This window comes from Hyperolius riggenbachi, chromosome 8 (genome assembly GCF_040937935.1).
Source record: "Hyperolius riggenbachi isolate aHypRig1 chromosome 8, aHypRig1.pri, whole genome shotgun sequence".
NCBI lineage: Eukaryota > Metazoa > Chordata > Amphibia > Anura > Hyperoliidae > Hyperolius > Hyperolius riggenbachi.
This window is the reverse complement of record NC_090653.1, coordinates 263410946-263426323: the sequence shown is the minus strand read 5'-3', so window position 1 is coordinate 263426323 and position 15378 is coordinate 263410946. Positions and strand designations below refer to the sequence as shown.

General features: G+C 53.1%; 1 protein-coding gene across 1 annotated transcript in view; it reads right to left on the bottom strand.

The window, feature by feature from the left end:
* LOC137527821 (ectonucleoside triphosphate diphosphohydrolase 2-like) overlaps window positions 1-683 on the bottom strand; it is a 36538-nt gene extending 35855 nt beyond the window's left edge. The window contains exon 1 of the mRNA XM_068248765.1: window positions 487-683. The gene's annotated coding sequence lies outside the window, so the exon portion shown is untranslated. The remainder of the gene's footprint in view (window positions 1-486) is intronic.
* Window positions 684-15378: the final 14695 nt, after the last annotated feature.

Sequence of the window (15378 nt, the reverse complement as noted above, 5' to 3'; positions counted from 1 at the left end):
AATATAAACATATAAATATAATAGACGGAATCAGACTCAGATAATTATATTAAACTCAGATATAGGAATCAGTGTGCACATTGAGAATATATATATATATATATATATATATATATATATATATATATATATATATATCTCAATGTATGCACATACAGTATCTATCTATCTAAACAGACATATATAACCCCTACAACATTCTAAAGCAATATCATTACATATCCATATTTTATCTGCTGCTTTCTGCTCCATAATAAAGCAATCAATACATCTGCAATAATAATAATAATCAGAGTTCCGCCCACATGCATGGATTGCTCCTTAACACAGTGGCAGATCTGCCTATATATACATATAGAGATGATGATGATGATGGGTATATGTGAGCCCTGTAGTACACAGACTGCAGGCAGCACAGTGTCCCTCCCTCCCAGCCTCCACCTGTACCCCCCCCCCCCCCCCTGAGCTCCCCCCCTCTTGCCTCACCTGGGCTCGCAGCACACAGCCGGAGGAGCAGCAGACAGCAGCACAGAGTGACCCCCAGGGGGACCCCCGCTCCTCTCGGCGCCCCCATCTCTCTCAGGCTGATCCGGGAAGAAACTGCATCGTGTGATAAGTGTCCCCGGCCGGAGCAATCAGTGACAGGCAGCGCAGCCCGGGAGCGCGCACTGCCAGCAGTAGGAGGAGGGGGGCGGGGACGCGCACGGCTTGCAGCAGGAGGCGGGGCGGGGCCCGCACTGAGAACGGAAGCGCACCTCCCAGTCTGCGCGGTGATGTCAGCGCTGCTTGATTTAATTATATATTATGTGTCACAGAGGGGATCACAATCTAAACCCTGCCATATATATATATATATATTCTGACAAGCAACGCAACATGAAAACAAACATGAAGTATTGATATAGATCCACAGAAGGGTAGCATCAGGAGGAGGCGGGGTTATGCAAATTAGTCACAGGTGCATTGCTCTGGCCAGTTTTGCCTGTTAAGGGCCATCGTTTCTAATTTTAATTAGATTTAGGCTACATATTCAGGATCAAGACTTCCCTAATGAATCTGTGTAGCCTGGGGGTTGTAAAACTACGTGTGGGTTGTAAAACTAAATATCTCGCCATAAGGTGAAAACTGCAGAAATATGGGGGTATAAATAGCAATTGACTCGTCATAAAATTAAATATGTGGGTGTGAGGGGAGAGGTGAATCCCTAGGTCCCATAAAAAAAAAAAAAAAAAAATAAGGGACTTACGCCCACATAGTGTTTTTTTTATACTGCCGAAGTGCGGCTTTATGTGACGGAAGTGACGTTTTTGCTGCATCCCTCACGCGACTGCATACGTTTGTCACCACGCGGTTCCTGCGGAGGACCGTAAGTCACGTTAGCCACGCAAGTTTTATGCATTGCGCGGAAGCGTATTTTTGCAATACGCTTCTGCGCAGGTGATCGCTTCTAAGGCTGTTTGGAACAGCTGAATTCCGATTTCGTCGAAATTTCGTGTACCGCATGCGAAAACCGAATTTTGTGTTCCGAATTTTCGTGTTCCGAGTGCATTTCTATTGAAGTCAATAGTGCCAACTTCTGCGGTTAATTGTAAAGCCCTTGTACATGCTATCATCACCAAATTTGGCATGTATATTAAGCAGATGAGTATGAACATGGTAAAAAAAAGTTTTGTGAAAAGACCTCATAGTTTTTGAGCAAATAGATTTCAAAGTTTCATAGGAAAAATAGTTTTTAAACTGTGTAAAATGACACTGCTGCAGTACAGGTTACTGCATTCCGAGTTCTGTATACATATTGTATACATTTCATGAAAACAGACAGCGTGGGGTCCCCCATCCCAAGCCTCCTTAACTCCTTGTCTCCCATGCAGGCTGGGATAGCCAGAATGCGGAGTCCCGGCCACGTGGGGCTTCGCACCCTGAGCCATGGGCGTAACAATAGACCCTGCAAGGCAAGCAGCTGCAGGGGGGCCCAGTATCCATAGGTGGCCCTGTGGGGGGAGAAGTTTCTTTTCCCTGTCATGAGAGACTGACAAATAACAGCATGGAGAGGAAAAAAAATTCTGCTCGCTGCACATTTGTTCTAATGACTGCATCTACTCAGCTACTGATAAGGAATCCCACAAAGTTTTGCAGACAATGATTTGTAGACAGTCCCTATTCAGTACCAGTGTGCAGCAGGTTCTTGTGTTCAGCACTGCTCTGCCCCCAGCCCAACCCCTCTGCAAGTGTTGTGTACTGTAGTGATGCTTGAGGAGTCTGAGCACAGAGAGAAAAAGCTTTCTGCTCTCTGCACAATTATTCTATTGACTGCATCTGCTCAGCCACTGATAAGGTATCATACAAAGGGGGCCCCATCCAAAGTTTTGCAGGGGGCCCAGTGATTTCTAGTTACGCCCCTGCCCTGAGCTATACCAGCCCGCATGGTCCATGATATGGGGGGCTCCGGGGGGGGGTCTGGAGAAGAGGGGCTGTCAACCTCCCCCTCTCCCCCAGAGCCCTTGTCCAATCCATGGACAAGGGGCTCTTCCCCACCTCCGGTGCCCCAGGAGGAGGTGGGGGAGGCCGACGTCCTGGGGGGTTCATGGTGCCAACCGGCGTTCCCCTTAAACAAGCGGACCCCTGGAAGCCGCCCCCTCCCCAGGAGAAATGAGTATAGGGGTACACGTTACCCCTTACCCATTTCAGCAGTGTTAAAAAAAGAAATAAAAACACGACAACGAAAAAAGTCCTTTATTGTTCTAAACTAATCAGAGATACTTACCTTGTGAAAATCCCACGCCAGTATCCTTAGAAGTGGTCCCACGCCAGTATCCTCTTAGGACATCTCACCACCCTCCCACACCGACGAACTCCCGCCACTGAATGGTCACAGTCAGCCTCTGCATCTGTATAGCAGAGGCTATGAGCACGAAAATGTTGCCTTTGAAATAGTGATGCTCGGATGTGCCTCATCCACGAATTCGGCAATCCACGTGGTTGCAAAAAAAATCCGCATTCGGCCCCGCCGCATGCGGATTTTCGTTCGCGTCCACGCAACCACGCGGATTTTCTGCCGTGAATGGCGTAATCACGCGTGGATTCCCGCCCGGAGGCGGATTTTCTTTTAACGTTAATAACAAAGCCCCCATACATGCTACAATCCCCCAAATTGCATGGATTATCGAGGTGATAAGGGGCAACATAACTTCAACATAAAAAATTCAAAAAAAAAATTTATTTTTTTTTAATGGCTTTTAAAGACAAATCACCACTGTAAATGGGGCTATTAATTGGTAATACGTGGTTTTAAAAAGGGATATACGCGTTAAGCAATCAAAGAGGTGAAGGCGAGTTCCAATGGCACTTGGCGGCGAAGGTACCGCTGGAGGAGGATGAGTGGCTGACGCCAAAAAGGCCTCAGAGAGGTTTTTGTAATTTTTTTTTTTTTTTTTGCAGCAATTAGCAATGACATCGCAGCAGAGTTGTCAGTGGACACGGGCAGTGTGAACGCAGAGTGCAGTGGTGGTAGCGACTGAGTCAGGAGAAGGACTATGCGGGCGGTCAGTTCAGCAGCACAGAAGGACCACGGCAACATACTGGCAGTGCAGTTTCTAGGCTAAAATGCACCCAGGGCGAGTGTGTAAAAATTGCGCCCCCCCCCCAAGCAAGGTATGGGTGCCCGCAGTATAGGTTAGCCAGGTCTAGTTGCACTTAGTATAGGTCCCCCCAGTATAGGTAGCCAAGAATAGGTATCCCAGTATAGGTAGCCAGGCATAGGTGAGCCAGTATAGTTGCCCCCGCTATAGGTGAGCCAGGTAGGTGCCTCCAGTATAGGTAGCCAGTATAGTTGCCCCCAGTATAGGTTAGATAGGCAGGCGCCCCCGGTATAAGTTAGTTAGGTAGGTGCCCCAGTACAGGTTAGCTAGGTGGGTGCCTCTAATATAGGTAGCCAGAATAGTTGCCCCCAGCATAGGTTAGATAGGTAGGTTCCCCCCAGCAGTGGCGGACATACGGCCGTGCAGGCCGTGCAAGCGCACAGGGGCCCCTCAAGCTCCGTTTTTGAGGGGCCCAATATGTATTGCAGGCGTTTGTTTTTTTTTGTTTGTTTTTTAGTTTTTTTTATCCCCGGGGGGCCCGACTCTTATCACTCCCTCACCTCGGCGGGCCCCCCTCCTGTTATGCTCGGCGCCTAGCGGGAGATACAGCTATTGTCTCCGGGCTGCAGCAGACACTAGAGCACCAGCCGCCTGTCCACTCCTGTCTCCTCCTCAGCAATACCGCTCTGCACTACTTCCTGATTCAGTGCGTGCAGAGCGGTATTGCTGAGGAGGAGACAGGAGTGGACAGGCGGCTGGTGCTCTAGTGTCTGCTGCAGCCCGGAGACTAATAGCTGGCTGTATCTCCCGCTCGGCGCCGCGCATAACAGGAGGGGGGCCCGCCGAGGTGAGGGAGTGATCGGGCCCTCCTCCCAGCCTCGGCAAATAGTTCACCCACCAGGTAATCTTATCTTTCACCCTCCCAGACCGACCAGCCTGCCCCCCAGGTAATCCTACAGCCCGCCCCCCCAGGTAATCCTACAGCTTCACCCCCCCAGGTAATCCTACAGGCCCCCCCCCCAGGTAATTCTACAGCCCGCCCCCCAGGTAATCCTACAGCTTCCCCCCCCAGGTAATCCTACAGCCCGCCCCCCAGGTAATCCTACAGCCCACCCCCAGGTAATCCTAAAGGCCCCCCCAGGTAATTCTACAGCCCCCCCCGGTAATCCTACAGCCCACCCCCAGGTAATTCTACAGCCCCCCCGGTAATCCTACAGCCCACCCAACCACCCAGACCCAGGTATTCCTACAGCCCACCCACCCAGACCCAGGTAATCCTATAGCCCACCCACCCAGACCCAGGTAATCCTATAGCCCACCCACCCACCCAGACAATCCTATAGCCCACCCACCCACCCCCAGGTAATCCTATAGCCCACCCACCCAGACCCAGGTATTCCTATAGCCCACCCACCCACCCAGACCCAGGTATTCCGATAGCCCACCCACCCACCCAGACCCAGGTAATCCTATAGCCCACCCACACAGACAATCCTATAGCCCTAACCCAGGTAATCCTATAGCCCAAAGGACCCAGGTATTCCTATAGCCCAAAGGACCCAGGTATTCCGATAGCCCACCCACCCACCCAGACCCAGGTATTCCGATAGAAGACCCAGGTAATCCTATAGCCCACCCAGACCCAGGTAATCCTATAGAAGACCCAGGTAATCCTATAGCCCACCCACCCACCCAGACCCAGGTAATCCTATAGCCCACCCACCCACCCAGACCCAGGTAATCCTATAGCCCACCCACCCACCCAGACCCAGGTAATCCTATAGCCCACCCACCCAGACCTAGGTAATCCTATAGCCCACCCACCCACTCAGACCCAGGTAATCCTCCACCCACCCAGACCCAGGTAATCCTCCATCCCACCCTCACAGGTAATTTTATTAGCCCACACACCCACCTACCCTCCCGACCAGATAATCTTTTAGCTCACCCACCCTCCCGACCAGGTAATCGTTTAGCCCACCCACCCACCTGCAGCACTTTACAGAGTACACATCGTTATGTCGCTCACTGTCCTTTAGAGGAGCTCACACTACTCCTACCATAGTCATAGTTGAATGTCTTATCATATTATTATGTATTTATATAGCTCTGACATTTTCTGCAGCGTTTTACAGAGTACATAGTCACGACACTGACTGTGCTCAGAGGAGCTCACTATCTAATATCTTCTATATGTATAGTAAATAGCGCATAATTTTTTATTAGGAGACAGGGCTTTACTCAAAGTTCCCTGTTGATGTCAACTGCTGAATTAACTGCTGCTAAGTTCATGTACCCGTCATCGCACGTACGATTGCACGTATTTTCTGGGCATATCTGCCGACTTGCTTGCACGTATTTTCTGGGCATATCTGCCGACTTGATTGCACGTATTTTCTGGGCATATCTGCCGACTTGATTGCACGTATTTTCTGGGCATATCTGCCGACAAGATTGCACGTATTTTCTGGGCATATCTGCCGACATGATTGCACGTATTTTCTGGGCATATCTGCCGACATGATTGCACGTATTTTCTGGGCATATCTGCCGACATGATTGCACGTATTTTCTGGGCATATCTGCCGACATGATTGCACGTATTTTCTGGGCATATCTGCCGACATGATTGCACGTATTTTCTGGGCATATCTGCCGACATGATTGCACGTATTTTCTGGGCATATCTGCCGACATGATTGCACGTATTTTCTGGGCATATCTGCCGACATCATTGCACGTATTTTCTGGGCATATCTGCCGACATGATTGCACGTATTTTCTGGGCATATCTGCCGACATCATTGCACGTATTTTCTGGGCATATCTGCCGACATCATTGCACGTATTTTCTGGGCATATCTGCCGACATCATTGCACGTATTTTCTGGGCATATCTGCCGTCATCATTGCACGTATTTTCTGGGCATAAGGAAATAAATATGGCAGCCTCCATATCACTCTCACCCCGGGATCACTTTAAATTACAGTTAGCTCCGCCCTTATCCGGTCATTGCCACGCCCATTTTTTGCCGCGGCGCTACGTGCCGCAGGTTCTATCCACACCCATTTTTTGCCGCAGGTTATAGCCACACCCATTTTTTGCCGCAGGTTATAGCCACGCCCATTTTTTGCCGCGGCGCGCTTAGCGCGCCGCAGGTCAGGGGAGCCCACAATTGATATTTTGCACAGGGGCCCACTGCTGGCTGTGTCCGCCACTGCCCCCCAGTATAGGTTAGATGGGTAGCTGCCCCCCAGTATAGGTTAGATTAGGTAGGTGCCCCCCAGTATAGGTTAGATTAGGTAGCTGCTCCCCAGTATAGGTTAGATTAGGTAGCTGCCCCCCAGCGTAGGTTAGATTAAGTAGGTGCCCCCCAGTGTAGGTTAGATTAGGTAGGTTCCCCCCAGTATAGGTTAGATAGGTAGGTGCCCCCCAGCGTAGGTGAGATTAGGTAGCTGCCCCCCCAGTATAGGTTAGATTAGGTAGCTGCCCCCCAGCATACGTTAGATTAGGTAGCTGCCCCCCAGTATAGGTTAGATTAGGTAGCTGCCTCCCAGCGTAGGTTAGATTAAGTAGGTGCCCCCCAGCATACGTTAGATTAGGTAGCTGCCCCCCAGTATAGGTTAGATTAGGTAGCTGCCTCCCAGCGTAGGTTAGATTAAGTAGGTGCCCCCCAGTGTAGGTTAGATTAGGTAGGTGCCCCCCAGTGTAGGTTAGATTAGGTAGCTGCCCCCCAGCGTAGGTTAGATTAAGTAGGTGCCCCCCAGTGTAGGTTAGATTAGGTAGGTGCCCCCCAGTGTAGGTTAGATTAGGTAGGTGCCCCCCAGTGTAGGTTAGATAGGTAGGTGCCCCCCAGTGTAGGTTAGATAGGTAGGTGCCCCCCAGCGTAGGTTAGATTAGGTAGCTGCCCCCCAGTATAGGTTAGATTAGGTTGGTGCCCCCCAGGGTAGGTTACATTAGGTAGGTGCCCCCCAGGGTAGGTTAGATTAGGTAGGTGCCCCCCAGTATAGGATAGATAGGTAGGTGCCCCCCAGCGTAGGTTAGATTAGGTAGCTGCCCCCCCCCCCCCTCCTTCCAGTATAGGCTAGATTAGGCAGGTGCCCCGCAGTATAGGTTAGATAGGTAGCTGCCCCCCAGTGTAGGTTAGATTAGGTAGGTGCCCCCCAGTATAGTATAGATAGGTAGGTGCCCCCCAGGGTAGGTTAGATAGGTAGCTGTCCCCCATAATGGAGGGGGGAGCCGGAGCCGCTGGGAGGGCAGCCCGACCTCTCTCTCCCTCTCCTGGGCCGCCCTCCGTGCTCCCCCCTCAGATGCAGAGCGCAGCAGCAGCCAGGGAGGAAGCGCTGTAAACAACATACCTCCCTGCGTTCCAAGCGCTGCTCTCTTGCCGCCGGTCTCTTCCTCTCTGCCTATACGATGATGCACACGCTGGTTCCTGTTAGCCGGAACTGGTGTGTGCATCATCGTATAGGCGGCAGAGAGGAAGAGACCGGCGGCGAGAGAGCAGCGCTTGGAACGCAGGGAGGTATGTTGTTTACAGCGCTTCCTCCCTGGCTGCTGCTGCTGCTGCTGAGCTCGGCATCTGAGGGGGGAGCACGGAGGGCGGCCCAGGAGAGGGAGGGAGAGGTCGGGCTGCCCTCCCAGCGGCTCCGGCTCCCCCCTCCATTTCAGCGCCCACCTCCAGACAGCGCCCCGGGCGGCGGCACGGGCGGCACGGCGCTAAAAACGGGCCTGCATACTGGTAGTAGTAGTAGCAGCACAGCGTCATAGTGCTGGCCAAAAAATTAAATGCACCCGGTGACCCGGGCAGTGTGAACACAGACAGAGTACATTGGTGGAAGCGACTGAGTCAGGAGGAGGAGGACAATGCGGGCAGTCAATTCAGCAGCACAGAAGGACCATGGCAACATACTGGTGGTAGTAGTAGCAGCACAGCGTCATAGTGCTGCCTAAAAAATTAAATGCACCCGGTGACCCGGGCAGTGATAACGCAGACAGAGTACATTGGTGGTACCGTGGTAGCCACTGAGTCAGGAGGAGGAGTAGGACAAAGCGGGCGTTCAGTTCAGCAGCAGCAGCACAGAAGGACCATGGCAACATACTGGTGGTAGTAGTAGCAGCACAGCGTCATAGTGCTGGCCAAAAAATTAAATGCACCCGGTGACCCGGGCAGTGATAACGCAGACAGAGTACATTGGTGGAAGTGACTGAGTCAGGAGGAGGAGGACAATGCGGGCGGTCAGTTCAGCAGCACAGAAGGACCATGGCAACATACTGGTGGTAGTAGTAGTAGCACAGCGTCATAGTGCTGGCCAAAAAATTAAATGCACCCAGTGACCCGGGCAGTGTGAACGCAGAGTGTAGTAGCGACTGAGTCAGGAGGACAAAGCGGGCGGTCAGTTCAGCAGCTCAGAAGGAGGACCATGGCAACTTACTGGTAGTAGTACCATAACACCAAAAAATTAACCAAGGTAGGCACTAGGCAGGTAGTAACTGTCTTTATAAAGGCAGGCATAGTTAACAACAGCACATGCAGCAGCCACTTCATGTCCCCCTGTGTCCGACAATAGGGGCCAGGAACTCATCTTCCACCCAAGCCTGGTTGATTTTCAGGAAGGTGAGTTTGTCCACAGAGGCGTGGGAGAGCCGAGAGCGCTTCTCTGTGACCACGCCACCGGCCGCACTAAAGCATCTCTCTGAGAGGACACTGGAAGGAGGGCAGGATAGGAGTTCCAGGGCATACTGGGAAAGCTCGCTCCAGATGTCCAGTCTCTTGACCTAGTACTCCAAGGGGTCCACGGGGCTGTCGGTGTCATTGAGCCCGCTGGATGACCCCATATAGTCAGACACCATGGTGGTCAGTCGTTGCTTGTGCTGGTTGGTGGTGGATGCTGTGGCGGGCACCTCTGTTCTGGGCTGCTGCACTGCATACAGGCTCTTGCTTAGGCTCTTCAGGTCTCCGGAGCGCCAGTTGCTGCTGCTGCTGCTGGTGCTGGTGGTTGTTGTTGTGCTGTTAGTGGCAATGGCAGGCACCTCTTGCTGGCTTGGCAGAGCAGTTACAGTGGGGGTGGAAGGCTGGGGGAATGCTTCCAGTAGTCTGCGCACAAGGGCCTCCTTCAACTCCCTTGTGCGTTGCTCGGTGGTGGATGGCGTCATTAAGTCTCCCAGCTTCCCCTTCAGACGGGGATCAAGCATCAAGGTAATCCAGATGTCCTCCCTTGAACGCATCTGGATCACCCGGGGGTCCCTGCGAAGGCAGCGCAACATGTGCACAGCCATGGGAAACAAGTGGGCCCTGCCAGCAAGATCTTCCTCGTCCTCGCCATTGTCCCATAACGCATGCCTGTCCTCTTCCTGTGCCATGTCGTTGTCCTCCTCAAACCGCCATCCACGTACAACGCCTGCTGCACTCTGCTCCTCCTCCTCCTCCTCATTCAGGTTAGGGACCGCCAACTCTTCCACTACCTGTTGTGAGCCCTCCTCTGAGCTGGACTGTGCTGCCATCTGCTCCTGTTCTTCCAACTGCCTCAGGGCTTCATCCCCACGCTCAATTAAATTGTCCATTGCCTGCTCCAGTAGACAAACCAAGGGCACCCACTGGCACACAGAGGCCCGCTCCTTACTGACCATCTTGGTTGCCTCCAGGAAGGGACTCAGCACCAGGCATACTTGCTGCATCAGTGTCCACTGAGTGGCAGTAATCATGGGGACTTGCTGGTTGCTGGGGACACTTGGGTCTAGCATGTAGGCCCTAAGAGCCAGCCTGTGCTGACAAAGCCGCTCCAACATGGCCAGAGTCGAATTCCAGCGAACTGGCATGTCGATGATCAGCCGGTGTTGTGGCCTTCCATACTGCTGCTGTAAGGTGGACAAGAGTGCAGAGGCAGTGGCTGACAGGCGGAAAAAGCGTACCACTGCCCGGGCATCCTGCAGCAGCTCGCTCATCCCCTGGTAGGTGCGCAAGAAGCGCTGCACCACAAGATTGAGTGGGCCAAGCAGGGGAAGTGCTGGAGGTTTCCCTGCTGCACTGCTGCCACCAGGTTTGCCTCGTTATCGGCTGCCACATACCCCACTTCCAGGCCTCTGGGGGTCAGCCACCTCCGCTCCTGCTTCCTGAAGGCAGCCAGGACGTTGGTGGCCGTAAGCCTCTCCTTCCCCAGGGTCACCAATTTTAAAAGGGCTTGGCAGTGCCGAGGCTTGGCGCTGCTGCTGCCGAGGCGGGCTTGCTTTCCGGGTGCAGAGGGAGTGTCGTGACAGGACCCTTCTGCATCCCCCCTGATCCCGCGTGGTGGCACCACTAGCTGGGCTGATGCGCTCTTGTCCTCCCTCCCTACCATCAGTGTCACCCAGTGGGCCGTAAAGGACAGGTAGCGACCTGTCCCAAATCTGCTACTCCACGAGTCCATGGTCACGTGGACCCGCTTGCCCACAGAGTAGTCCAGGGAACGGGCCATGTTTTCCACCGCAAACTTGTGGAGTGCTGGGATCGCGCTCCTGCTGAAATAGTGGCGACTGGGGACTTGCCACTCGGGGATGTGAAATTGGAGCAGCGTCCGCATGGCGCTCCCCTCCTGCACCAGGGAGTAGGGAAGCAGCTGTGATGCCATGGCCCGGGCCAGCAAGCCATTTAGTTTGCGGATCCGCCTGTGGCTTGGAGGCAGAGGCTTGGTCAGACCCTGAAAGGTGTCGCTCAGCAGGGTCTGACGATGCTGGGATGCAGGGGAGACAGAGGAGAGAGACGAACACTGGCTGCCAGCCTCAATGTCTGTGTCCTGAGTAGCCGAGGTGGAAGAGCGCTTGCGTGCTACTACTGCTGCTGCTGTGGGGGATTCATGACCCTGAGGGAGGGATGATGCTGCTGCGCTGGTGGGCCTTCTGCTCTCAGGAACCCCTGCCAGCAGTGCCTGCTTCCTCTTAAAGTCCGCATACTCGCGGCAGTGGCAGCTTCTCAGGTGGCCCTGGAGGGATGAGGTACCCATCTTGCTCAGACTTTTCCCACGGCTCAATCTTTTGCTGCATAACCTGCACACCGCATACCTTTTGTCATCAGCACATTCGTCAAAGCAATCCCACACTGGTGACTTTAATTTACTGCGGCCCCCACTAGCAGAGGGTGCAGCGGAACAATGTGTGGTAGTAGTTGCCGGGGGTTGCATGGTGGTGGTGCCGGCTGAAGCAGTGTCCTGTCTACTTCCTCCACGCCCACTGCTGCCGATGCCCGTGCCCCTGCCTGATATATGGCGATATCCTTGCCTAGGCCGAGGTGACTCGTCATCCTGCTCTGACCATTCTTCCACGGACTCAGCAGGCTGCACATAGTTAGGGTCCACAACGTCGTCATCATCAGCAGCATCATCATAATCCAGCTCTTCCTCTGACTCCCCCGCCTCCTCTTCTGTCCCTACATCCCCAGACACAGACCCATCTTCTTCATCACCAGAACTCAACAACGCTTGTGATTGTGGCCCGATCTCAATCTCTGCCACATCAGTCCCCAGTAAGTCCTGAGCTTCTTGCATCAGCAGGTTCCCAGATGCCGGACTGAGGGACAGAACGCTGTCATCCTGGGAGGGCTGCTGACCAGTGGGTGCTGGGGTGGATGTCGCAACAAGCGTGGGACGTTGGCTGCTGCTGCTGCTGCTTGGAGTGGTGCTCACAGTAGAGGTCTGGGAGGAAGTCATGATGTCCATGAGTACGTCAGGTTCCATTTGCTCAACCACCACACGGGGACCAGAAACTTTAAAATATTTGTACAATGGCGTCCGCTGACTCGGCCCAGGCTTTGCTGCCCCCCTTTCTGCTGCATCACGACCACGTACAGCTGGGCATCCTCTCCCTGGACGTGGAGCAGTCCCAGAAGTGGCTGAGGCAATTGAACTCCCTTTCCTCTCACCCCGCGAAACCCTGCCAGACATGTTGCTAGTAATGAATCACTGGATGCAGTGGGCACAGTACAAGGTCACTGAAGGATGCAGTGGGCACAGCAGTGGGCACTGGATATACAACTAGGTCACTGAAGGATGCAGTGGGCACAGTACAAGGTCACTGAAGGATGCAGTGGGAACAGCAGTGGGCACTGGATATACAACTAGGTCACTGAAGGATGCAGTGGGCACAGTACAAGGTCACTTCGCGCGCCGTGGCAAAAATGGGCGTGGCCATGACTGGATGAGGGCGGAGCTAACTGTAATTTGACGTGAACCCGGGTGAAAATACATGTAATGTGTGCAGATTTGCCCAGAGAATACGTTCAATCATGTCTGCAGATTTGCCCAGAGAATACGTTCAATCATGTCTGCAGATTTGCCCAGAGAATACGTTCAATCATGTCGGCAGATTTGCCCAGAAAATACATGCAATCATGTCGGCAGGTTTGCCCAGAAAATACGTTCAATCATGTCGGCAGATTTGCCCAGAAAATACGTTCAATCATGTCGGCAGATTTGCCCAGAGAATACGTTCAATCATGTCGGCAGATTTGCCCACAGAATACGTTCAATCATGTCGGCAGATTTGCCCAGAGAATACGTTCAATCATGTCGGCAGATTTGCCCAGAGAATACGTTCAATCATGTCGGCAGATTTGCCCAGAGAATACGTTCAATCATGTCGGCAGATTTGCCCAGAGAATACGTTCAATAATGTCGGCAGATTTGCCCAGAGAATACGTTCAATCATGTCGGCAGATTTGCCCAGAAAATACGTTCAATCATGTCGGCAGATTTGCCCAGAGAATACGTTCAATCATGTCGGCAGATTTGCCCAGAGAATACGTTCAATCATGTCGGCAGATTTGCCCAGAGAATACGTTCAATCATGTCTGCAGATTTGCCCACAGAATACGTTCAATCATGTCGGCAGATTTGCCCAGAAAATCCATGCAATCATGTCGGCAGATTTGCCCAGAAAATACATGCAATCATGTCGGCAGATTTGCCCAGAGAATACGTTCAATCATGTCGGCAGATTTGCCCAGAGAATACGTTCAATCATGTCGGCAGATTTGCCCAGAGAATACGTTCAATCATGTCGGCAGATTTGCCCAGAGAATACGTTCAATCATGTCTGCAGATTTGCCCAGAGAATACGTTCAATCATGTCTGCAGATTTGCCCAGAGAATACGTTCAATCATGTCGGCAGATTTGCCCAGAAAATCAATGCAATCATGTCGGCAGATTTGCCCAGAAAATACATGCAATCGTGTGGCAGACCTGTCCAGAAAACACTTCAATCGTGTAGCAGACCTGGCCAGAACATAAATGCGACCCCTGGCTGCTAATATAAATTAAAAAGAAAAAAAAACAAAAACATTTACTCACCTGCAGCAGAGCTCCTGTTCTGGCCTCCGTCCAGTGCGCAGCTCCCACGATCCTCTGCAGCCAGCAACTCCCAAAGTCTCCAGAGCAGGGCTTCGGACATTTTACTATAGCCCTGCTCTGCCGCTGCGGTGAACTGATACGGCGTCTATTAGATGCCGAAAGTCAGTTCACGCTGGGGGGTGCTTGGAGAATTTTAAGGGGTGCTTCAGCACCCAAAGCATCCCCCCCCCCCCCGTGCCGCCACTGCCCCCAGTATAGGTAGCTAGCAGTTGCCCCCAGTATAGGTAGCTAGTTGCTGCCCCCAATGTAGGTAGTGTTGCTGCCCCCAGTGTAGTTTGTATAGTGGCCCCCGTACAGCTGCCCTCCAGTATAGCTAGTATAGTGGCCCCCATAGTTGCCCCAGTATAGCTAGTATAGTGGCCCACAGTTTAGATAGTATAGTTTCCTCCATTGTAGCTGGTATGGTGCCCCCCCCCCCAGTATAGGTAATATAATGGCCCCCATAGATGCCCCCAGTGTAGCTAGTATAGTGCCCCCCCCCCGTTTAGCTGCCCCCAGTATAGTGGCCCCCAGCTAGTATAGTGGCCCCCAGTTTAGGTAGTATAGTGCTGCTCCTCCCCCCCCCCCCCCCCCGTGTAGCTAGAAGGAGGGGTGACAGCAGGGATAGCGGCGGGGAGGGGGAAATATCCTCCCCTCCCTCACCTGGGTCCCCTCCTTCTGCCTCTCTTCTCCCCCCAAAAATGCGGGCAGCGGGCCGGTGGCAGTGGGCAGCGAGCAGGCGAGCGCGGAGTATACTCACGTTACTTCCGCGTATCAGCCTGGAACGCTGCGTCGCCGTCACGTGCCTCTACTGCACCTCCAATGATTGGAGGCGCAGAAGAGGCACGTGACGGTGACGCAGCGTTCCAGGCTGATACGCGGAAGTAACGTGAGTATACTCCGCGCTGGCCTGCTCGATGCCCACTGCCACCGGCCCGCTGCCCGCATTTTTGGGGGGAGAAGATAGGCAGAAGGAGGGGACCCAGGTGAGGGAGGGGGGGGATATTTCCCCCTCCCCGCCGCTATCCCTGCTGTCACCCCTCCTCCTAGCGCTGCTCTTCCCCTCCTTAGTCAGGTGTAGGGGGGTCGTGGCGACACCCCCCTGGCTGACTGGTACCCGGTGCGCCCCGCCCCCCTGCGCCCTTAGGTAGGAACGCTACTGGGATATACAACTAGGTCACTGAAGGATGCAGTGGGCACACAAGGATGTCACACTGTGTAATGAGATGCTTATATGCCAGCGAGCGAGCAGTGGGCACTGGGCACGGCACAAGGTCACTGACAGAATGAATGAACAGCGCTGGCAGAGAGTGGCGGCGCCGGCGGTGTGACTGGCTGCCTGCAAATAGTACAAGTGTATAACTGTCACTGGAATATACAAGTGAACACTGCAGCTGCACTAACCTGCCTGCCTGCACTACACACAGATAATCCCCACTC